The sequence below is a fragment of the Thalassophryne amazonica genome, chromosome 1, assembly GCF_902500255.1.
Source record: "Thalassophryne amazonica chromosome 1, fThaAma1.1, whole genome shotgun sequence".
Lineage (NCBI taxonomy): Eukaryota > Metazoa > Chordata > Actinopteri > Batrachoidiformes > Batrachoididae > Thalassophryne > Thalassophryne amazonica.
This window is the reverse complement of record NC_047103.1, coordinates 21,563,722-21,588,326: the sequence shown is the minus strand read 5'-3', so window position 1 is coordinate 21,588,326 and position 24,605 is coordinate 21,563,722. Positions and strand designations below refer to the sequence as shown.

The 24,605-nt window shown below is 39.3% G+C and overlaps 1 protein-coding gene across 1 annotated transcript in view; it reads left to right on the top strand.

Moving 5' to 3' along the window:
- gli3 (GLI family zinc finger 3) overlaps positions 1-24,605 on the top strand; it is a 240,705-nt gene that overhangs the window by 151,304 nt on the left and 64,796 nt on the right. The gene's annotated exons all lie outside the window — the stretch shown is intronic.

Genomic DNA, 24,605 nt, shown 5'->3' with positions numbered 1-24,605 from the left:
CATGTAATTTGTAATTTGCAGTGCTTTTTTCTCCGGAAGTAGAGAAACTACGTCTTATGCGTCATATTTTACCCCTTTAGCACCCGCCCTCAAACAAGACGGTGCTGCCCAATTACTTGTTATAGCAAGATGAATTAGGTGTATCGGCTTGTTTTGTTTTTGGGTTTGTGCATTCTGCACTGTTTGCATGGTTGTGTTTTGAAATTCTACTTCAGTAATTAATTTCTACTTTGTATTTATTATCATGGGTATATGCATATTTATATATACATATGCATACATTTTAATTTTTATGGCTAAAGGGGCGTTTAGAAGCTTTTGCTTCTGCCTACACCCTTTCGGGCACATGGGTACGCTGTTAAATTGTTTTCTTTGAGATTTCTTTTTTTTTTTTTTTGCTATTTTTGAGTCTGTGTGTGCTGAATAAATAAAATTCATTTATTCAAACATTCAAAGTACGAAGAAAAGTGCCCGTCTTAAGATGTAAAAGCATGGATAAAAAAAAGGACCCATATCTTCATCTGGATTTCGATGTGCACCAAACTATAATGTTTCATGCGTGATCCACTGACACGGGTGTTTGCATTCCTTCTCGAGGGTTTGAATCCTCACTGGACCTCGTTCGTTGCCTGTACCTCGTCAGTCCATCTGTTGTGCTTTTTTTCCGTGTATCTACATTTCAGAAGTGCATCTCAGAAGTACGTATCCCACAGCAGGGACTTGCCTCGCCTCGCCAATGAAAAAGGTTTGGAAGAAAAAAAATATGTATTTGCGACCCCCTAAAATGGCTCACTCGTTCCTGTGGTGGAAACGGGTCTAATGAGCTCTTCCCCTTGAAAAGTCAGAAGAAGATATCAATTTTCATGGAAATGGACAGAAACATTTTTGAGAAATTGACTGAAATGTTGAAAATTGATCTCAATATGTAAAAATAGTTTTTCTTTTCTATTTTTTTTTAAAATAAAGAGATTAGCAACAAGATTGAGGGAGTTCTCCTTAACAAGACTGATTATTCCACCAGGTTGACAGGATTATTTCTGAGAGATTGACTGAAGCATAGAAAAATAAAAAATCTTAAGACATCAAGAGGAAGATGATACAAATGATTCAAAAAGATAAAAACACAAAATGTAATGGTTTCTTTTGATTTTGTCAAGGAGATCCATGGAATCCTTTCTGAGAAATTAATCTAAATGTTGAAAAGTGCTACAAGTCCCTTTGCAAAAGAAAGTAAATTAAACGATGCAGAATCCACATTGAAATCCGGAACAACAAAAAAAAAAATTATGGGTTGTTCTATTTGATAAAGTTAATTTTTTTCCAGCAATTTTCACAAAGATTGAGTAGAAACCTTTTGAACAATTGCGGGACTTTAAAAAATAAAATAAAATAAAAAAGACCCACCTCACTACACAGAAGAAATTACAGAAAAAAGTTCCACATCCAGATCCCAATCACTTAATAAAAGCTTTCTGTTTCATAATATTTAGAATTTTCCACAAAAGCAGGGGAAGTCAACAGAAAAAAATGCGAGAAATCATCATCATTGTGTTGAAAAATGCCCCATCTCGCTATGATAAAAGGGAAATAAACAGCACTGGAATCCAAATCCCAATCATTGTGATTGGGAGATTGGGATATATATATATATATAGTCCTTTCGGCTGCTCCCTTGTTTACACTCGGGGTCGCCACAGCAAATCCACATTACATGGAGAAATGTGGCAGGGGTGGGATTTGAACCCGGAGCCTTCTGAACTGAAACCAAGTGCATTAACCACTTGGCCGCCACCCCCTTTATATATATATATATATATATATATATATATATATATATATATATATATATATATATATATATATATATATATATATATATATATATATATATATACACACACACGCATACACACATTTTCTATGTGATAACGTATAATTTCAGCATTTTTCATGTAAGTCTGAAAAAGCTTTTGAGAAGTTGATCAACATGTTGAAGAATGTCCCATCTCACTGTATTAAAATGTAATAAGGACCAGAATCTACATCAACAACAACGAAACCCCAAATGTAATAAGTTCTTCTTTTCAATAAATGGGTCATTCCACCAGCTTTCATAAAAGCTGCATGAAAACCTTTGCAAAACTGATAACATTTCAGGAAAATAACTATCCCATATTAAAACAAGACTTTAACAGGATCCAGAACCCACATCTGCATCCTGATCGGCACCAGTGTCTTGTTTAATAAGATGGTTCATTCCACAAAGTGTCAGAAACACTTTTGAGAAATTGTGTGAAATGTAAAAAAGGAAAGAAGAAGAAGAAAAAAGCAGCGCCACATCTCACTTTGCAGTTAAAGTAAAAAAAAGAACAAAGTGATCAAGAATCCACATTATTGACTTTCTCACCACCAAACTGTAAGACGTTTTTTCCTCTGGATCAGACTGAAGTTTTGTGGCCGTCAGCTGTAAACTTACTGACTAATCGTGCCGAACAAATGACCAGCAGATGACCAAAACCACCTACTATCTTGTATTATTCCATATGTAGTTTGCAGAAGGCGGCGATAAAGTTTCCCTACAGATTGCTTGGTGGTATTTAAAATAAAGAGGACCAGAGCAGGAATCTAAAAACAATACCTTTTTTTGGTCTTTGTGCCCGGAGTCCACTTCTTTGAAATTACATATATTAAAAAAAAAAGAAAGAAGAAAAAAGCAAGCTCATTTTGTATAATTTCACTTTCATGTTTCTCTATTCATTTTGGGAATCCTTCTTATCTTGATGCTTGAAATTATGTTTAATTGCAATGTGGAAAAACAGTTTTTTTGGCGCTGAGAGAGGAAAACTCTCACTGCGTGGCGAAGCAAAAAACAAACTTTTTGAAAAGATGAGTGTGTCTGCCTGTTCACGCCGATTGTGCTCGGATTGTGATTCGGAAGCATCACGAAGATGTGATTTTAAATTTTTTTTCTCCAGATAAAGCTCTGACTTTACAGACGTATAAACATCCTTGATGTTAAACAAGACACATTTTTCATGGATGACACACCATCAGAGGGTTCGTGACTCCTGTGGAATGGTCTGTGACACCCGGAGCCGTTTGTTATGGCTCCAGCCTGTCACACTCGCTGACTCCTCCTAATAAACATGTGTTATCGCTGGCGTAGCGTGGAGCCGATACGTGCCCACGGGGATGTACATCTTTCTGATGCTCATATGTAGGCAGTGTGACTGAAAGGCACGGGGGAGGACTCTGGCTTTTATGCTGGACTGCAGCTGAGGTGAATAATGTGCAGCGTGCGGGAATGTCTGGCACGCCTCCAGATGAATCCTGCAGAGGGGGAACCCTGCTTGATGTGACCGTGAATAGAAAGGCTCCTACCCCTGAACACAACCCTTTGATGTCAGCGGGTCACGCAGCGCCCTCACAGCTCCAGGGGCGCATAGTTTGCCCGAACACCCGGCAACCTCGACGTGCCCTGCCAGGCCCACATCCTGCTCTGCTTTATAAAGCTGAAAGCAGACAGGAAATTCACATTACACCGGGGACGAGAGGAGACGGGCGGGGGGTGGGGAGTTGCTGGTACAAAAGGACTGCCTGGGCTTCATATTTCAGGAAAACACTAATTGATTTTTTTTTTTTAAGAGGGATTCCCACCGAACGTCTTAGTGCACAGTTAGGTAATTTTTGGTCATTTTGCTACATTGAGTTTGGAGTTCGCCACAAACTGAGCGATCCTGCAAGGAGACAAGTGAGGAAAGCCACACTGTAAACCCCAAACGTTCAAATGAATTAAATACATTCAGTAGTGTAAACTCAATGTCTTAAAAACAATACGTTCTACTTACTTAAATATTTCAAGTTACACAAACTTACTCAGTCTTAAAAAACATTTTACTTACTGAAATATTTCAAGTGTATACATACTTACTCAAAGTCGTAAAACATTCTACTTGCTTAAATATGTCAAGTTACACAACCTTACTTGAAGTCTTAAAAATATTCTTCTTACTTAAATGTTTCAAGTTACACAAGCTTGAAAACATTCTATTTACTTAAATATTTCAGGTTGCACAAACGTACTCAGTCCTAAAAACATTGTACTAACTTAAATATTTCAAGTTGCGCAAACTTACTCAAAGTCTTAAAAAATATTCTACTTAAATATTTCAAATTACACAAGCTTTTTCAAAGTCTTGAAAACATTCTACTTACTTAAATATTTCAAGTTGCACAAACGTACTCAGTCCTAAAAACATTCTACTTAATTTTTTATTTAAAAAATATTTCAAGTTACACAAACTTAGTCTTAAAAACATTCTACTTATTAAAATATATCATTACACAAACTTGAAATGTTTAAGTACAGTAAATTTTTAAGACCAGTGGCAGCACTGGGGGGGCTTGGGGGAGCTTAAGCCCCCCCAATAATGAGCCAAGACCCCCTCAGCTCCCCCAATAATTCTGAAAATAATGTGAATAGCGACTGACATATTTGTGGATCTCAACTGCAGTTTTGCACTGAGAATGTTTCAATATTGCATAATTGAACAAAGTGATGAATGTGTGTGTTCGGTGATCCACCAATGCTGAATCACCCAACACCCACACAATTTTCAGTTTTGCAAATAAACATTTATTTGTAAAAACCCACACACAAGTTAGAAATTTGTGTTTGTGGAAAGCATGTGTACAAATCAAAGGATATTTGTAATCACCCTCTGTGCATTTGCAAGTATTAATGAGACAAATTTAACTCCATACTCCAAAAATTTAGGTTTCCTAAATATTCATTATGGCCACTCTTAAAACTTCACTTATCTTTATAATTTTATTACTGGTAAATTTTAGAATTGATTTAGATGAGATATACTTATTATCTCTCAAGAATATATCACAATTATCTGGTAACTAGTTTTTGCACAGGAATTCATCAAGCACGTCACACTAACGCAGAATATACAGAAGCTATATATCGTTGTTTGGCCAAAACCTCGGTGTTAAATTGTAATATATTGTTCATTTCAATGACATTTTGTGGAGCCCCTCCAACATTTACCCCAGCCCCCAGCCCCCCCAACAAAAATTTCCTGGTGCCGCCACTATTTAAGGTTTTGAATTTACACTACTTAATAAATTTGAGCATTCAGGTTTACAGTGCACCAAGACACCCATAACTACTCTGAAGGAGGTAAAAGCTTCTGTGGCTGTGACTGGTGAAACTGTGCATCGTGAAAACTTTGTATGTTCATGCAGTCAAAGATGTCCCTGGTGTTCTTTCCAGAGTAAAAGTGTGACTTGTCCTGGAAGAGACCAGAGCAATAAAGACCCCATCTCACACACGGTGCAAAGAAGCAAGTGTCAAGCATTTATTGGACGATCGCCATACAACTTAGCAAATAGTCATTTGAATTCTAAATTGTAAAAATTCTCTGAATGAGATTTTGTTTAACCCGGCTTAATGAAGAATCGTTAAGAATCCAAAATATTTCTTTGTCTTTTTTCTGCTCTTGTCTCGGGCTTCCTTTCCTCCCTCTTTGGGTCTGAGTTGGCTCTGTTCTTCTGGCCTTTTGATCTCAGTGAAAGAGTTTGGGACTTTAAAGTGCTTCTGTTTCCGCTGTCAGGAGCCCCTCTGTTCCTCCTCTTTGGTTTAGGCTTTCAGAGCGGTGTGGCTGGGTGGGTTAGAGGTGGAGGGCGTAGGGGGTGGTGAGATTGAAGGAGAGGGGAAGCGATGTCAGAAGAGGCCCTGACACCTGACTGATGCACATTCCCTCCAAAACCTAAGTTTGCTATCTCAGTCAGCCTCCTGCGTTTGACCTGCACCGTGGCATCATCTACAACCCCAATTCCAATGAAGTTGGGACGTTGTGTGAAATGTAATAAAAACAGAATACAATGATTTGCTAATCCTCTTCAACCTATATTCAATTGAATTCACCACCAAGACAAGATATTTAATGTTCAAACTGATAAACTTTATTACCTCTGCCAAGGAGGTTATGTTTTCGGTCGAGTTTGTTTGTCTGTCTGTCTGTCTGTCTGTTTGTCAGCAGGATAACTCAAAAAGTTTTGAACGAATTTTGATTACATTTTGTGGAGTGGTTGGAAATGACAAGAGGAACAAGTGATTAAATTTTAGTGGTGATCCGGATCACAATCCGGATCCAGGAATTTTTTAAAGGATTCTTCACCATTGCGGGATGGGGGAATTTTGACATTCTAGTTTCTAACTCCACAAAAACAAGGCAGAAAGGCTTGAATAAAATTAGGGTGTAACATAGTCAAATGTTCTATCAAACAACAATGTTTGGTGATGATCGGATCCAGATTCCGGATCTGGTGATCCAGAATATGCAAAAATATAGGGAAAATAGAAGATGTGTCAGTGTGAGGTGACAAATGAAGCTAGAGATGCACAACTAACACCAAATTGTAGCTGAATCTGTACTGATTCAGTAAGGTGTCATCAGATTTGATGTAGCTTCAATTGTTATGGAGCTAGATCCAGAAGAAAACCGCCATTACCGAAAAATCGTTTTTATACAATAACTTTTTGAACTAATAAAGACATAAAAGTGATTCCAAGTTCTAGTGGTATGTTTTCATGGTCAAGGATGTCAAATATAAAGGAAAGAAAAGTGTATGTATCATAGTTTTGGTTGTAACACTGAAGTGTTGTAAGGTCAGTGACCCTATGGCCTTGTGTAGCACATGCAACACTTAAAAAATAGTTCTATTTCAGAATTTACTGTTATTTATTTAGAGAAGTGTTTCATAAATGTTAAAAAAATTCATATATTTGCAGTTTAGTTGAATAATAAATTGAATTTTGTCTCTTATTTGTTTTTGTCTATAAGCACATGCAATATCAATATCAGTGCTCAGATGACAGTAGCTTCTGGGAAAGGTGCAAGTTGCAATAAACTGTGATGCCAAGCGCTAAGGATACATTCTATCCAGTCACAGCAGATGAAACTTTTTTTTACTAGCAATCATCATTGTTAGACTTTTTTAGGTTCAATGATTCCACGGTGTGTAGATGTTATGGCGTCAGTGACCCCATGGCCTTGGCGGAGGTTTGCACTCTCCGAGTGCTTTTAGTTGTTGTGTAAATATTTGCTCATTTTGAAATGAATGCCTGCAACACGTTTCAAAAAAGCTGGTACAGTGGTATGTTTACCACTGTGTTACATCATCTTTCCTTCTAACAACACTCAGTAAGCGCTTGACAGATCTTCCCACCTTAACCTCCTCTTCATCGGCCATTAAGGACTTCTTGTTTCACCAGAGCCTCGTTAGCAGTCTCATGTTCAAGGTTCCTGTTGGGTCTTCACGGTTACTGTAGTGGCCATGGGGCACACAAGTTCCCCACCGTATTTCACCCCAACAGGCAATCCCCTACTTGATCCATTACCCAGGTGTCATGATATGGGCGATATAATGTACTTACTTAACACTGGACCTCTGCCTGGCTAATCAGCTTGTGAAAACATCAAATTGAACCTGAAATTGACCTGACGATACAGTTAGATGTTCCATTTACATGGTGCTTTTGAACTGGTTATGGAAGTGCATCATTCACAATCATTGACAGCAACTTGTACATCTTGTAGTAGCTGCAGACACTTTACTGTCTGTTATTTTCTATTTATATTGCATTAAAATGTTTTAAATCATTTTAACTTTACAATCAACAGAGAATCCACTTGCTTCAAGTTTTAAAAGCCAACTTAATCATTAAGTGGCTTAAATTAGTTATTAGGCATCTTTTCATGTATTTATAGTAAGATTATCTGTCATTAGCTTTTAAGGCAAAGCAGGTCGCTGTGAATTTCAAATTAAAGACAAGTAACAAAGGCCTTATTGGCCACCAGGACCCTGTGATGAACAACAAGACTTCACAAGCAACTCGAGAGGACCATCTCTTTATGTGCATGTTAAAAGTTGCCATCATTGGCAATCCTTTATTAATAATTATGAGAAAAATTAAAATTTAAAGTTATTTATGGACACGCCTCTTGTTCTACTCAAGTTGCTTACACCTTTATACTGTATTACTGTTGTGCAGGGTTTTTCTTCTTCCTTTCTTTTTGTTATTTGTTATTATTACTTTGTCTTTTATATATACATATGTGAATATATATTTATGCATATACAACCCCTAGCAAAAATTATGGAATCACTGGCCTCGGAGGATGTTCATTCAGTTGTTTAATTTTGTAGAAAAAAAGCAGATCACAGACATGACACAAAACTAAAGTCATTTCAAATGGCAACTTTCTGGCTTTAAGAAACACTATAAGATATCAAGAAAAAAAGCAGATCACAGACATGACACAAAACTAAAGTCATTTCAAATGGCAACTTTCTGGCTTTAAGAAACACTATAAGAAATCAGGAAAAAAAAATTTGGCAGTCAGTAACGGTTACTTTTTTAGACCAAGCAGAGGGAAAAAAATATGGAATCACTCAATTCTGAGGAAAAAATTATGGAATCATGAAAAACAAAAGAACGCTCCAACACATCACTAGTATTTTGTTGCACCACCTCTGGCTTTTATAACAGCTTGCAGTCTCTGAGGCATGGACTTAATGAGTGACAAACAGTACTCTTCATCAATCTGGCTCCAACTTTCTCTGATTACTGTTGCCAGATCAGCTTTGCAGGTTGGAGCCTTGTCATGGACCATTTTCTTCAACTTCCACCAAAGATTTTCAATTGGATTAAGATCCGGACTATTTGCAGGCCATGATATTGACCCTATGTGTCTTTTTGCAAGGAATGTTTTCACAGTTTTTGCTCTATGGCAAGATGCATTATCATCTTGAAAAACGATATCATCCCCAAACATCCTTTCAATTGATGGGATAAGAAGTGTCCAAAATATCAACGTAAACTTTTATTGATGATGTAATGACAGCCATCTCCCCAGTGCCTTTACCTGACATGCAGCCCCATATCATCAATGACTGTGGAAATTTACATGTTCTCTTCAGGCAGTTATCTTTATAAATCTCATTGGAACAGCACCAAACAAAAGTTCCAGCATCATCACCTTGCCCAATGCAGATTCGAGATTCATCACTGAATATGACTTTCATCCAGTCATCCACAGTCCACGATTGCTTTTCCTTAGCCCATTGTAACCTTGTTTTTTTTCTGTTTAGGTGTTAATGATGGCTTTCGTTTAGCTTTTCTTTATGTAAATCCCATTTCCTTTAGGCGGTTTCTTACAGTTCGGTCACAGACGTTGACTCCAGTTTCCTCCCATTCATTCCTCATTTGTTTTGTTGTGCATTTTCGATTTTTGAGATATATTGCTTTAAGTTTTCTGTCTTGACGCTTTGATGTCTTCCTTGGTCTACCAGTATGTTTGCCTTTAACAACCTTCCCATGTTGTTTGTATTTGGTCCAGAGTTTAGATACAGCTGACTGTGAACAACCAACATCATTTGCAACATTGCGTGATGATTTACCCTCTTTTAAGAGTTTGATAATCCTCTCCTTTGTTTCAATTGACATCTCTCGTGTTGGAGCCATGATTCATGTCAGTCCACTTGGTGCAACAGCTCTCCAAGGTGTGATCACTCCTTTTTAGATGCAGACTAATGAGCAGATCTGATTTGATGCAGGTGTTAGTTTGGGGGATGAAAATTTACAGGGTGATTCCATAATTTTTTCCTCAGAATTGAGTGAGTCCATATTTTTTTCCCTCTGCTTGGTCTAAAAAGTAACCGTTACTGACTGCCACAATTTTTTTCACTGATTTCTTATAGTGTTTCTTAAAGCCAGAAAGTTGCCATTTGAAATGACTTTAGTTTTGTGTCATGTCTGTGATCTGATTTTTTTCTACAAAATTAAACAACTGAATGAACATCCTCCAAGGCCGGTGATTCCATAATTTTTGCTAGGGGTTGTATATGCACTATTTTTATAGATTTGCCTGTATACAACACTTATGCAAAGTGTATATCTATAAAAATGCTGTTTATTAAAAACCCTAATAAAAATAAATGGGGGGAAAAATTAAATGGCCACAAAAATCTGTAATCTGGATCAGATTGGGATCAAACTTTGTCACTCGATAAAGGATTCCATCCTACATAATGCTGTCAAACATGAAAGAAATTTGATCTTTTTTGACAGAGTTATGAAATTTAAAAAATTCAGCCAATGCTAAAGATAGGGGTTTTTCCAAGATTTTTCCTGGCTTTGCTCTTTGACCTATGACCTTGAAAATTGAATCAGTTCTTGCCTATCAGGATATGAAGCTTCTGTAAAAATATCATAACTATATATGAAAAATTGGTGGAGGTAATAAAGCACATAATCAAAGGAAAAAAAAGATGCCATCATGGCCCAATATAGGAGGGTCACTGCTCCTCTCCTGTATCTATCAGAACCCAAAATTGCAAATCTGAATATGTAATACTGTAGTTTTACAGTTAATTGTTACTGCATAGGAGCCAATGCACAGCCCACACAGTAATACCAGCCACAAAAATTAGTTTTATTTCAAAAGCAAGAACTGAAGGGTGAGATTAAAAAAATCCAAGCTCTTGTGATAATTTACAAATGACAAAATCAGAACTAGAGCCCGACCGATATGGATTTTTTGAGGCCGATGCCGATAACGATATTTGGATGAAAAAAATGCTGATAATTGATAAATTGGCTGATTTGCCGATAGATCAGCCGATATTATTATTTTTTTCCACAAATGTTTTATTGAGTTTTCAATAGAAAATTACAACCCTTTTTCATTTCAATTCTGATTGAATATATTAACCAAGATGAATGCACACAAACAAATAGAAAAAAAATAATAAACAAAAAACAAAAAAAGGGGGGGGGGGGGAACAACCGCAACCATTAAAGTATTGTTACATTTTAAATGTTTAGTTATGTAACAAGTGTCTTTTGGTATGTAATCCATTTGTCCCATTTTTCCATAATTTTCTCTTCTTCCAGTCGCAGAGTGAATGTCATTTTCTCCATAGTGAATATTTCCTGTACAATGTCCATCCATTCAGTGAGGTTCGGTGGTTCAGGTTTAAGCCATCTTCTTGTTATGGCCTTTCTTGCTGAAGTTAATAAAATTTTGACTAAATACTCATCTCTATTTGTAACAACTCCAGAAACATGTCCTAAGTATATTGTTACTGGTGTAAAAGGGACAGAGTACCGAAGTACTTGTGTCAGGGTTGAATGGATTGAAATCCAGTATGCCGCAATCTGTGAACAATCCCAAAAAATATGAGTGTGATTAACATTGATCATTCCACATTGTCTCCAACAAATTTGTTGACTTGACAACTGTCTACTCTTTATACAAGGTGTTATAAAAAATTGAATTACATTCTTCCAGTTGAATTCCCTCCATTTTAGTGAAGTGGTGGAAGACTGTGCCAACTCGCATATCCTGTACCATTCCTGATCTGTTATTGTGGTAATCATTTCTTGTTCCCATTTTTCTTTAACGTATAGAGTTGTGACCTTCTGGCATGACATCATGCTATTATAAAGTTTTGATATAATCTTGAGTGTTTTTTGTTGATATGCACCTGTTATTGTTTTTAAAACTGCATTTTCTTCACCCCATCTTCTAGTTTAACTTCCTTATTGTAGTACTCTCGTAATTGGAGGTAACAAAAGAAATCCTGATCAGTGAGTCCAAATGATGCTTTTAGATCTTGAAAGCTCCTAATCTCCTTATTTTTAATAACTGTACAAATTGCTGTAACACCTTTATTATATATATATATTTTTTATGAATAAAATGTTCTTTTATGGACCCTTAAGAAAAAAGGTATGAGCTAAAAGCTGAAGCTTTGTCCTCATATTGATTAACTTTATAACAGAGAAGAATTTTCAAGTTCAAAAAATGCAAAAATGCAATTGGAGCAGTTAGGGGGCTATTCAAATGGGCCAACTAGTAAAATATCACTCCTGAAAACAATCTTTGCCATATCACGTGAGGTAAATCTGCCCTACAATTGGATTTTGGAAAACCATGTGACGGAGAACCAATTCCAATTGGACACTCGCATTGTGCACATCATCACACATCTTCTATGAGGAGTACCAAGATGGCCGACAGTGGATCGAAAGTCCGTGGAATTTTCTATCTCATATCATTAAAACGTTATTTACAATTTAGTAAAGCTTGGTTCCAGCCGTTGTATCCGACGGCGTCGGCCCCAGAGGGTTAATGGCGAACAGCAGTAATTCCCAGAACCCTTCCGGATGACCAGTGAATCTGAATGTTTCAACCTCTTAGCAGTAAATGAAAGATTTCATGCTAGAAATAAGGTCTACGAGGTCTGTCCGAAAAGTAACAGACCTTTTTATTTTTTCAAAAACTATATGGATTTGAATCATGTGCACTTGCATCAGCCAAGCTTGAACCTTCGTGCGCATGCGTGAGTTTTTTCACGCCTGTCGGTTGCGTCATTCGCCTGTGGGCAGGCTTTGAGTGAGCACTGGTCCAGCCCCCTCGTCGGATTTTCATTGTCAGGGAAATGGCTGAGAGACTGCTCTATGAAATTTTTTTCAGAAACTGTGTGAGACAGCCAGGTGGAAACCATTCGGAAAATTCAGATGGCTTTCGGTGAAGATTCTATCGGCGTCACACAGATTAAGGACCATTACAACAGGATTAAAGCCGGCCCACACCGGCGGAGGGCGCGCCGCGCTTTGAGTGGCCATCGACAGGCTGAAACGACCAGATCATTTCCAAAGTGAAGGCTGTGTTGATCTGGCATGTCGTAGACTACCAGAGAAATCGCAGAAAATGTGGACATCAGCACTTTTGCGGCACATTCCACTGTTACAGGAGATTTTGTAATGAAAGACGTGCGGAGGAATTCGCACGTCTGGATGGAGCCGCTCATGGAGCACAACAAACACCTCCGTGTTGGAAACCATTTGGAAAATTCAGACGGCTTTCGGTGGCTTTTCAGTCGAGTGAGTATCCGAGAAATTGTGTAACAGCTGGGCATGTCACAACATGTCCTGTGAGACTTTTACATTGCCGACACAAACATTATTTCAGTAACTGTTCTGTTTATGAGAAATTATCGGCGTTCTATCGGCAAAATTTAGGCCGATAGTGAGTACTTTGAAAAGAGCTTATATTGGCCGATAATATCGGCCGGCTGATACATCGGTCGGGCTCTAATCAGAACTATAACTCAAGTAGGGATTGGGCAGGAAGATTCTATGCCTGTGACAATCAAGTGGCATGATTGAGGTTAGGTATATATACTGAGTCTATGATTAGATGATTAGTGGATGATTGTTGTGCAGGTGATAACCATCAAGGCGTCCAACAGGAAAGAAACATGGTTAGATGTATTTCTGTGACTAGATTCTGCAAATCAGCCCGTTTCCTCTGTGAACTGCTTTAATGAAAATGTAATTTTGAGTTTCTGAATTTGGACTGAGTGCATTTTTGTACACTTATGTGATGTGGACATTAAGAGATTCTGTTCATATCCATGCAAGCATTTCATGCTGGAGCTAAAAGCATATTGCAAAGTCCGGTGCCCGTTTTAGCAGGGCGCTGTGTCAATACCACCGGGTCTAACTGCTGCGCCACAATGATACCTTCTGCGTCTAAGTGAAGTCATCAGTCCAAACCGCGACTGTAAGTTTGGACTGCAGCGTTCACCAAAAACAGTTATTAGTGTTGATATAACCTCGCGCCATACAACGAGTCAAGGCCGTTTTACATGGTGCACCCCTTTTCCATGAAACCTCAAAACCTTTTGGTCGCATTTTTAAATCCGCAGACCGCCCTGTTTAAACATGCGATATCCTAAAGAGTTGCTGGCTGGTTTAAGTGAGGCCACGTGAGAGGAAATGTCTTCCATATGTCAGGCGCCTTAACTTTCCTTGTGCTCTGTTTGCAGGATGTGGTATTTGAGGATTAATAGGAATTATAACCCTTTGGAGGTAAGTAGAAATTTTTTATTTTATTGGCATTATGCAGCTCTTCATACCGTGACACCGGCGAGGCAAAGCATCCTGCAAACCCTGCGGTGCAACTTTGATGTAAATCAGGTGTAGCTAAGACGCTCACACTCACATTCGCGCACGCTCACTGAACAATGTCAAATTACTTCCTTTCGTCATGTTGATTAATGCGTACTGGCAGATGCTAAGACGATCACGGCGCTGAAGGGGCTGAATGTGGTGCGCTCCGGCCCTTCTCTTACTCACACGCACGTCGACGCTCTGCACTTCTCCAGACCATCCATCTCTTTCCCGTCCCTCTCAAATCCCCTCACACCTGGCTCTGCACCCCTTGAGACCGCTTTTCCTTTGCTTCCTCTCACACTCCTCCCCTTCTTCTCCATTTGCCATTTCCCTCTCGATTCATAGTCCAAATTTTTACACGCTTCCCCTTTTCCCGCCTATTCTTCATGCGGTTATCTCTCCCTCCACGATGTTCTTTCTCCACACCTCACCCATTTCCTTGCATCAAAACTTTCCTTCTCTTTTGCACCTTTCAACAGGCTGTTTCATCTTCTCTTCATCTTCCTCTACCAACATGTGCCATCTTCATCGTACATGCTCGCTTTCTGACCACAGAACCTTTTTGTTCTCAGTGCAGGGCTCTGCTCTTACTCCCTTATGTTAATTGGAAAAACAAAGCAACCAGAGGTATTTAGCCAGGGTCAGTGCAGGGAGACACAGCCAACGTATGACAGGGTTAAGTAGTGTCACCGCAACCAGAGCCGTTGTCTGGCTGTCCGAAAAAAGGCGTGTGCGAGGCCAGACTTGGAAAAGAAGTCAAGAAATTTCCTCCTGGTTTCTTCTGTCTACATCGGAAATGTCTTAGACACATGTGACCATTATAGGGACACAGAATGCGTAGGTTGTCCCGTTTCATGTCCTCTAAAAGGAAAATCCTTAAGCCCAGAGAATGGATAACAGAAGTAGAAATGCGCAGACCCGATACTCAGGACTTGTGTCAATCCACACAACACTGGAAAATGTGCTCATAAAATTCAGTTTTTCTTAAATTAAAATACAATGTGGGGTAGAGAAGTCCTATAATGGTCCTGAAGCCTAATGGTGCTGTGGTTATCCCTGCATAACAAAGTATAAAGCAGTTGAGAGTTTACGGCAGAGGTGGGATGAAGTCACCATCAAGTCAGTCTCAAGTCATGAATCAGCAAGTCCCAAGTCAAGTCTCAAGTCATAATGACCACCAATTGTTTGCTAGCTGACTTGAGAATTGACTTGGGACTTGCAGTATGATGACTTAAAAGTGACTTGACCGTGACTTCATTCCACGGACTCCCCATTGACATCTTCCTAGTCCAAGGCACTGCAGATAACTTCTGCAGTGAAGGCTGGTTTGCATTTACTCCTTGGTGGATTGGGACAATGCAAATGAAACGGTTAATCCACAGACACAGAGAGGTAGCATGACCGAGAATAAAACCCAGGTCTATATACTGGGAGCCCAACTCCCATCCCATTGAGCTACCTGTGTTGTTCAATGGGATATGATGTAAGTAAGTCCTGTATGGACCCTGAAGCCCACTGGTGCCATTGCTTGTCACCAGATTCCATAATATGCAGTAGATGAGAATATATGACTCCCCCTGCCAGTCCAATGCAGGTGACTTCCCCAGCCAAGGCCAGTACCCTTTTACAGCTGAATGGACTGGAATGATGCAGATTAATTGTCTTGTCCAAGGACACAGACAGGTAGCATGAATGGGATTTGAACCCAGGTCTACCTTTTGGAAGACCAGTTGTTATCCACTGAGTTACCAGCTCTGATATAATGTAAGAATATGGCCTTTAACATAACTTCACATGCTGTCTGAACTATGGAGACTGGAAGTCATTCTGTCCAGTTACAGATGAGTGATGGATGGTAGTGGACCTGTGCCATCTAGTGCCATTGGTTGAGCTAGCAGTCACATGACGGACAGCTTGTATTCTCTCTACAGTGGTACTGGACTGTCAGGAGGTTACACACTTGTAGGCCCTTTCGGGCGTTTCTGTAAATAATGTTGCGCTGCTCCCGAAGCACGTGAAAAGCCGAGTGCGCCATCAGCTAAAGCATGCTATTGAACACCGCGTATAAATGAGAAGGCTTTGGGTTATTGTTAGCTAGCCATAACTCCTGAAAAGTTGAATGACAACTTGCCTGAATGCAGGATGTTGAAAGGTTGGGGATGAAGTTCATTTATGTTTATGCATTATGATGTCAATAATTCCAACTATATTAATTGCCATTTTACTGCCATGGTACAACAGTGAGCAGGGGTGGTGGCCAAGTGGTTACTGCGCTTGGTTTCAGTGCAGAAGACTCCCAGTTCAAATCCCATCCCTGACACATTTCTCCATGTAACGTGGCTTTGAGTCAAGAAGGGAAACTTGTGCCAAATCAGTATGCAGATCCAACTTGGGTGACCCCAAGTGAAAAACAAGGGGGCAGCCGAAGGGACTTACTTTATTACAACGGTCGGTGAGAAACCCATATAGGCAATGTTGTTTTCCAGCTAGCGGGCCACAGTGGCACAGTGGACTGCAACACCTCTGATCAGTATTGATCAATATGTCTAGTATTTGTATTTGTATTGTGTATTTATATTTGTAAACTGTTTTTCTTTTTTACTCACTTTTGATACTCTGTGTGCTTCTTACCCTATGTGCTGCTATATAATGCTGCTGGAACCTCAACTTCCCTGAGGGAGTCTTCCCAAGGGATCAATAAAGTTCTATGTAATCTAATCTATTTTACTTGTGAATTGTTGCATAAAAAAAATCAGCATATGGTTCAAAATAACAATAAAAAGAACAAAAACCAAATCCTTCACAATCTGATCTTCACCATAACAATTCCAGTTCTACTTTTCTCCTTTGTTCTGGATCATTCCCTCATAAACTGACTTTTTGTTTGCCCTCAGTTGCACGGTTGTATGAGTGTTACGACATCAAAGTGAACGTCGCACTGCGGGGCGCTGTGATCTGTGTAAATGAAGCGGGTAACAGTGACGCGTGCATGCATGTGCTGCTTATCGTAAACACACCGGTTGTGAAGGGCACAGTTGTCCTCAGCGTGCTCTGCTTTTTATAGAGGAAGGAAAACATTTTTTAAGAATTGTTTGACAGGGGATGTGTAGAAACACAGCAATCAAATGTAGGCGGTCCAGAAATATTCAGTGTCCTAAACTCAAATTATTCCCAACATACAAAAACATTCTGAGTTACATCACTGTAAGTTAAAATATGCAACTGTAATTCTTTACTTTGATCTTTTACAGATAATTTGGGGTCATTTCATTGGGATAATTTTAAACAAAAATGTTTAAATGCAGCAAGTAGAAACTTGGAGTTGTTGACTAATGAAAGTCCAGCCCAGTGGTTATTATCGTCTGCCGTCTCAACATTTGCTACTATATCTTCAAGGCATTTGGGCACAAACGAACCAAACTTGGCACCAGCGACCTGATTTACATATTAATAAGGTCTTGGAGTCATTGAGTACAAAATCATATTTTGGCTCATGGCACACAAAATTTTAATACATGCTACAAGTGAATCTAAGGCACCTGTGAGGTACCAGATGACCTCACTGTTTAGGTCAGGAAGTCATCCACTGCAGAATCTTCTCAGAGATATAGGGTGGATTTGCCAGTTCATGGCTGCTTGTTGAGAACTGAGTACACTGAGTACTGGGTATAATATGATTTTATTTATTTTTTTCCTCATGAGAGCAAACAGAAACTTGTACGTATCTTCCAAATAATTTGAAACTAATATTAAGACATACAACCTGCAATTCCTGAGACACAGTCGTAGTCAAAATGAATAATTGGAGGAAACACACATTGGCATATTATTGGACTTATATACATTTCATCTCATGTTGGAATTTAGCTTTTTTTTTAGTTATCCTTCACTTAAATCCAGCTGGAAGTGATTTGTGCAGTGTGAACACCTGATCCATCACCTTTCCACACTAACACTAGGCAGTAGGCATGTCAATCTCATCACTGACAACGATTCCATACGCATCTCGATAAGTGATACGATACATATAGCGATACATGACGATAATGACAATACGATGCGATACGATATGATTCACCCCATTCCCGATTCAATACAATTTGATATGTATTTGATGCCGATTCAATTCCTCACAATGCGATACAATGTGATTTGGTGCGATATGATGCGATTCAACATGATGCAGTAGTGCAGCAGATAAGTGAAACAATCATGCAAATGGTGATAAAAGCATCAAATTCGACAGAAATACTCCTTAGGCACTCCTTTTTGAAAAAAAAAGATTGGTCACTTTACTTTTCAAGCGGTGGTCAGGTAGGAGTCAATTGAAGAATTACACAGAGGTCAGAATTAAAAAATGCTCCAATCATATTGAAAAATGTTCCACATTATTTGTCTGATCATAAAGATTCCAAAAAGGTATAGTTTGGACCATCTGTGACTGAATTCTGTGGAGTTACAGGATAAAAACAGCAAGAATGGTGACAAAGGTCAGTGTCATTTGGTACAGGGGTCAAAAGTTAAAGTTGCTCCAGTTTTGGTAAAAAGTGATGCCAATTATTGGTTGAGCTAATAGGATTAATAAATGGAATAGTTCTGACTATGTTGAATGCTTGGTCTCCAAAGTAAAGGTCAAACAAGGTCTATGTCTATTGGATTCTATGACATGTGACATATGTTACCCCGTAACATGATAAGTAAGGATGATACATGGTCCAAACTATTCCTTTTTAGAACCGTGTTAACTCAACTAGTAATTTGCATCACGTTTTACCAAAATTGGAGCAACTTTAACTTCTGACCCCTGTACAAAATGAAACTGACCTTTGTCACCGTTCTTGCTGTGTTTATCCCGTAACTCCATAGAATTCAGTTACAGATAGTCCAAACTATACCTTTTGGAATCTTTATGATCAGGCAAATAATGTGGAATATTTTCCAATATGATTGGAGCATCTTTTAATTTTGACCTCTGTGTAATTCTTCAATTGACCCCTACCTGACCAGCGATTGAAAATTCAAGTGGCCAAACTTTTTTTTTTCAAAAGAGGATTGTCTGAGGAGTATTTCTGCTGAATTTGATGCTTTTATCACCATTTGCAGGATTCCCCTCTAAATATTCTCTTATCTGCTGCACTACAAAGAAATTATACAAAAAATTTAAATAGAAAATAAGAAGCTGCGATTCAGTATGGTACTATGGTATTCTTCTTTTTTTGATTCTACTAGAGGCAAAGGATTTGTTTTACTCCTTATAAGTAGCAAATTTACCAGATTCAACATTAAGGAACAGGAATTGGTTCCCTCATATTTAAAACCTGTTTGATCACACTGTCAGAACTTAAACAGTAAAACGTCACTCCCAATGAGTGACTCACTTTAAGTCACTCACTGAGAGTGACTTAAAGTGAGTCACTCATTGACTGAGTACCGCCTTGGCAAAAGTAATCTGAGATACTTTCTTACCAGTTTTGCTGAGTTAGGGGGCGCAGCGACAGCCATGACCTGCGTGTGGTCAAGTTTCCTATCTTGTTTTAAAAAATAAAAATAATTCCAAACGCCTATTAAAATGTTTTAGGTGCCTCAAAAATCTCCTCAAACTGCTTGCGCCGTTGTCGCGGGCCTCCATTTTGAAATTGACTTGTTGCGGTAGAAATGTGCTTTGCTTTCAGGCTTCCGTCCGTGGTGCATTCAATGTGCATCGGAAAAAAATTGATGCAAGCACGTAGCGACCGATCCATCCCGATTTCACCCGTCATTGGAATCGATGCACATTGAATGAATCGATACCTCGCATTGCGCACATTTGTATCTAGATACCGATTCATATTGATTAATCTCCACATCCCTACTAGGCAGATTTCCAGTACCCTCCATATTGCAAAATTTGAAGTATCACATTGAAAATACACTTAATGAAAACATATGTATTTAGAAAAAACCTCAACTGCAGCAACAAAGTTGTTATGATTGCATGAGGTGATTTTTCAAGCGACTCAAATTCCTTATTATGCAAAAGTGCAGTGGAATAACTTTTAAATTATTATAGATCAAGGTTGGGTAGGATTACTTTGAAAGAATACATGTGGATTACATGTATGTATGTACATACATTTGGATTACTTGTAATCTGATTACTTTTGGATTACATTTCAAAGTAATCCTACCCAACCTTGTTATAGATCACATGGTGTACATAAAAAAAAGAATCACATGACATTCTAAAACACACAGCACAGTATGTGTGGATGGAGAAAGAGACAGAGAGCTTGTTGTGATGATGTTAAGGCAATATTATATTTTAAGAAATGGAAATAGATTCTCGCTAGAATGACAGTTGTTGCAATAAGACAAAACCCAGCGGTCGAATTCAAACCTTCAATGGAAACGACGCCATTTCGCACCTTTTTTTTTGGCCTACATTCTAAAATTGCTGCCTAACTTTTACGAAAATCTCGGACCTCCGCTTGTGAAAAGACGAACCTGTTTCAACCTGGTCGGCACATTGTGGAGCCGAACACGGTGAAAGCTTTGAAAACTGTCCCCTACGCCCCTCTGGGCTAATTACAGCAGGGCTCCCAAGGAAAGAGTTTGTCCATGCGCGGTTTCCGCCCCTCAGTGCTCATTATTGGCCCTGGCCAGAGCTCTTTCATTAGGGGGGCTATGAAGTGGAGGGGCCGGTATGGGACCAAGGGATGGGGCGGAGGTCGTAATTGTGCTATTCCGCTCTCCCCTGGCCTCACTCAAGGTCATTGTGTGGCAAACTCTGCGCCAGGTCTCACTCTTTCTTCCTCTCTCCTGCCTTCTTTCACCCTCTCTCTTATCCACATCCATTCCTTTAAAGCCCTCCGCTCGTTCTCTCATCCTCTCGTTCTCTGGGGGTCTTTTGTCGCAGCAGACCGGCCCACTGGGGAGCGACGGAGAAGTGGAGGGGCTAATTCAGTCTAATCTCTTAGCCTGTTAATGTCTGGCTGATATGTGGATTTCTCCACATCCTCAGGGGAAGGCCTTTGTGGTGACGGCCATTATTATGAACTTTCCTAGCCAATTACAAGAAGTGAGACTTCATCTCAGACTTCCACTTTCCTTCAGTCTTAACTTTATTTAGTCTCTCAGACACATCAGTCCGTCCCGTGTCAGACATCATGGCCTGATCTCAGCAGAAAGTGGCACAGTGGCGCTCGTGTGGCGCTGACTGGAGGTGAACATGGGCTGGCACATCCCTCTGATTAAGACACAGTGGCAAAAGCTGCCTTTGATCTGAGGAAGTGTCTGCAGAGGAAGCAGTTGGAATGTAGCACTCTGCTCTGCAGATGGAGGCGGGCAGATTGTGGCTTTTTTCTGTCCATGCCACAGGACGTTTAAATCAAATCAAATCAATTTTATTTATATAGCACCAAATCACAACAAACAGTTGCCCCAAGGCGCTTCATATTGTAAGGCAGGGCCATACAATAATTACGGAAAAACCCCAACGGTCAAAACTACCCCCTGTGAGCAAGCACTTGGCGACAGTGGGAAGGAAAAACACCCTTTTAACAGGAAGAAACCTCCAGCAGAACGAGGCTCAGGGAGGGGCAGTCTTCTGCTGGGACTGGTTGGGGCTGAGGGAGAGAACCAGGAAAAAGACATGCTGTGGAGGGGAGCAGAGATCAATCACTAATGATTAAATGCAGAGTGGTGCATACAGAGCAAAAAGAGAAAGAAACAGTGCATCATGGGAACCCCCCAGCAGTCTAAGTCTATAGCAGCATAACTAAGGGATGGTTCAGGGTCACCTGATCCAGCCCTAACTATAAGCTTTAGCAAAAAGGAAAGTTTTAAGCCTAATCTTAAAAGTAGAGAGGGTGTCTGTCTCCTTGATCCGAATTGGGAGCTGGTTCCAGAGGAGAGGAGCCTGAAAGCTGAAGGCTCTGCCTCCCATTCTACTCTTACAAACCCTAGGAACTACAAGTAAGCCTGCAGTCTGAGAGCGAAGCGCTCTATTGGGGTGATATGGTACTATGAGGTCCCTAAGATTAGATGGGACCTGATTATTCAAAACCTTATAAGTAAGAAGAAGAATTTTAAATTCTATTCTAGAATTAACAGGACGCCAATGAAGAGAGGCCAATATGGGTGAGATATGCTCTCTCCTTCTAGTCCCCGTTAGTACTCTAGCTGCAGCATTTTGAATTAACTGAAGGCTTTTCAGGAAACTTTTAGGACAACCTGATAATAATGAATTACAATAGTCCAGCCTAGAGGAAATAAATGCATGAATTAGTTTTTCAGCATCACTCTGAGACAAGACCTTTCTAATTTTAGAGATATTGCACAAATGCAAAAAAGCAGTCCTACATATTTGTTTAATATGTGCATTGAATGACATATCCTGATCAAAAATGACTCCAAGATTTCTCACAGTATTACTAGAGGTCAGGGTAATGCCATCCAGAGTAAGGATCTGGTTAGACACCATGTTTCTAAGATTTGTGGGGCCAAGTACAATAACTTCAGCTTAGAACCGCATGTTTAGCGAAATGCCAACAGTGTCTGTAAGGTGGCGACATAAGACCTGAACCTGAAACTAAACGAATAGTCGGTGTCAATTCATTCATCATTCAAGGCATTTAGTTACGTCCATAAATATTTGGTCATTAGCATTATTACTACTACTACTACTATTATTATTATTATTATTACTGCTTTCAGTCTCTACTCCAGTATATTGGAGTTGAAATCAAACTAGAAAAGCACTTGGAGAACATAAACCTCTGACAAGGTTCAACAGTCTTGTGTTAACATTGTTTCTGTTGATATTTTCCTCTTATCTTTCTTTTTTCATTGGGAGAGTTTTTCCTTTGATATTCTTCTTGGGTATTCTTTAACCCCCCCCCCCCCCCCCCCCCCATAGCTGACCCAAAATTTAATGGGTTCCTCTTAAAACCCAGGACCAAATCCCATCAAATTTGATAGAAATCCATTCATGTGTGTTTGAGATATCAGTTGACAAACAAATGAACAAACAAACAAACAGTAATGTAAACATAATCTTCTTAATGGAAAGCAGACTTTTCATTTTAAAGTTAGATATTTATGTCCATACTGTGTGAAGGATTTACAGCATGTCTTATGGTGAAACATAATTCGACTTAATCACATATTAAATTGTCATTTCAGGACTTGCTTGCTGTTTTGGTCTTAATGCTGTTGAGTCTTCAGTGGTTTAGTTTTTGTAGTAAACCATCTGTATTTATAACAGTGAAGTCTTGATTGGTGACTTGGACACAGATTCGGCTACATACTTTTAGAGGTTTTTGACCCGTCAAACTGGGGATTTGTCATTCATATTTAACAAAGGTGCTGCACCTTTACCTGATTTGGATATAAATACACTCAAATTTATCTCCCTTTAATTTCAATATGTTGTGCTAAACAGAAGCATAGTAAAATAACAAAACCTTAGCAATGCCCAGCTGCTGACTATTAGTTTCTGAAATAAGGATTTTTTTTTTTTCTTAGGCAACTGGTTTTGCTACACTATGGACAAATGGGTTGAAACCATTTCAAACTTGTGAAAAAGTGCTCAGAAAAACAGAAGTGATAATTAACTTGTGCTAATTATTGAGGAAATCCTACTTAACACCTAGAATCACTCAGTTTCAGCATCACTAACCTCACTGATGCCAACCGTATGGGGCAAACAATATATTTGTCATCATCATCATCATCATCTTCAACCGCTTACCCATGGTCAGGTCACGAGGGCAATCACTCCAGTTGGGGGCCCCACACTTCCCTTGCCGGGGCCACATTGACCACCTCTGACTGGTGGATATCGAGGCGTTTCCAGGCCAGTGTGGAGATATAATCTCTCCACCTAGTCCTGAGTTGTCCCCAGGGTTTCCTCCCAGGTGATCGTGCCTGGAACACCTCCCTAGGGAGGCACTCAGGGAGCATCCTTACCAGATGCCCAAACCACCTCAGGTGGCTCCTCTCAAAGTGAAGGAGCGACGGCTCTACTCCGAGCTCCTCACGGATGACTGAGCTTCTCACCCTATCTCTAAGGTGTAATATATTTGTTTAAAGATAAATTTAGTGTGCATACTTATTGTCATCACTGGCAGAGTTCAAGTTATATATGCACCTACTATTTTCTTGAAAGTTTAATTCTTGATGCCCCAAATAGAAGCCGGTGTTGCTGACCGAATTGCTCCCCCCTAAAAATCAGTTCGCTGTGCCTTCACTGCACATGCACCATTTCGCAGTGTCATCAGTGATTCACTGATTATCACCTCGTTTCTGCTTCAAACTGCACTCCAGTCATCATTTATCTCTGTGACAGATATCTGAAGCTTTTGTACAACAATCTTTTCCACATAAATTCAGTATTATTTCATAATAAAAGATGAGAAGCGATCAGAGCGCCAGACTCAGATGTGCACCTATGTCATTTTAGAGCATCAGTAGCGAAATGAGATGATTATTGTCTCGTTTCTGCTTAAAACTGACTTGAGAATGATTTAAGATGTTTTATTTTGTCATCTGTTGGTTAATAATCACATTATTCTCTTTGATCGCT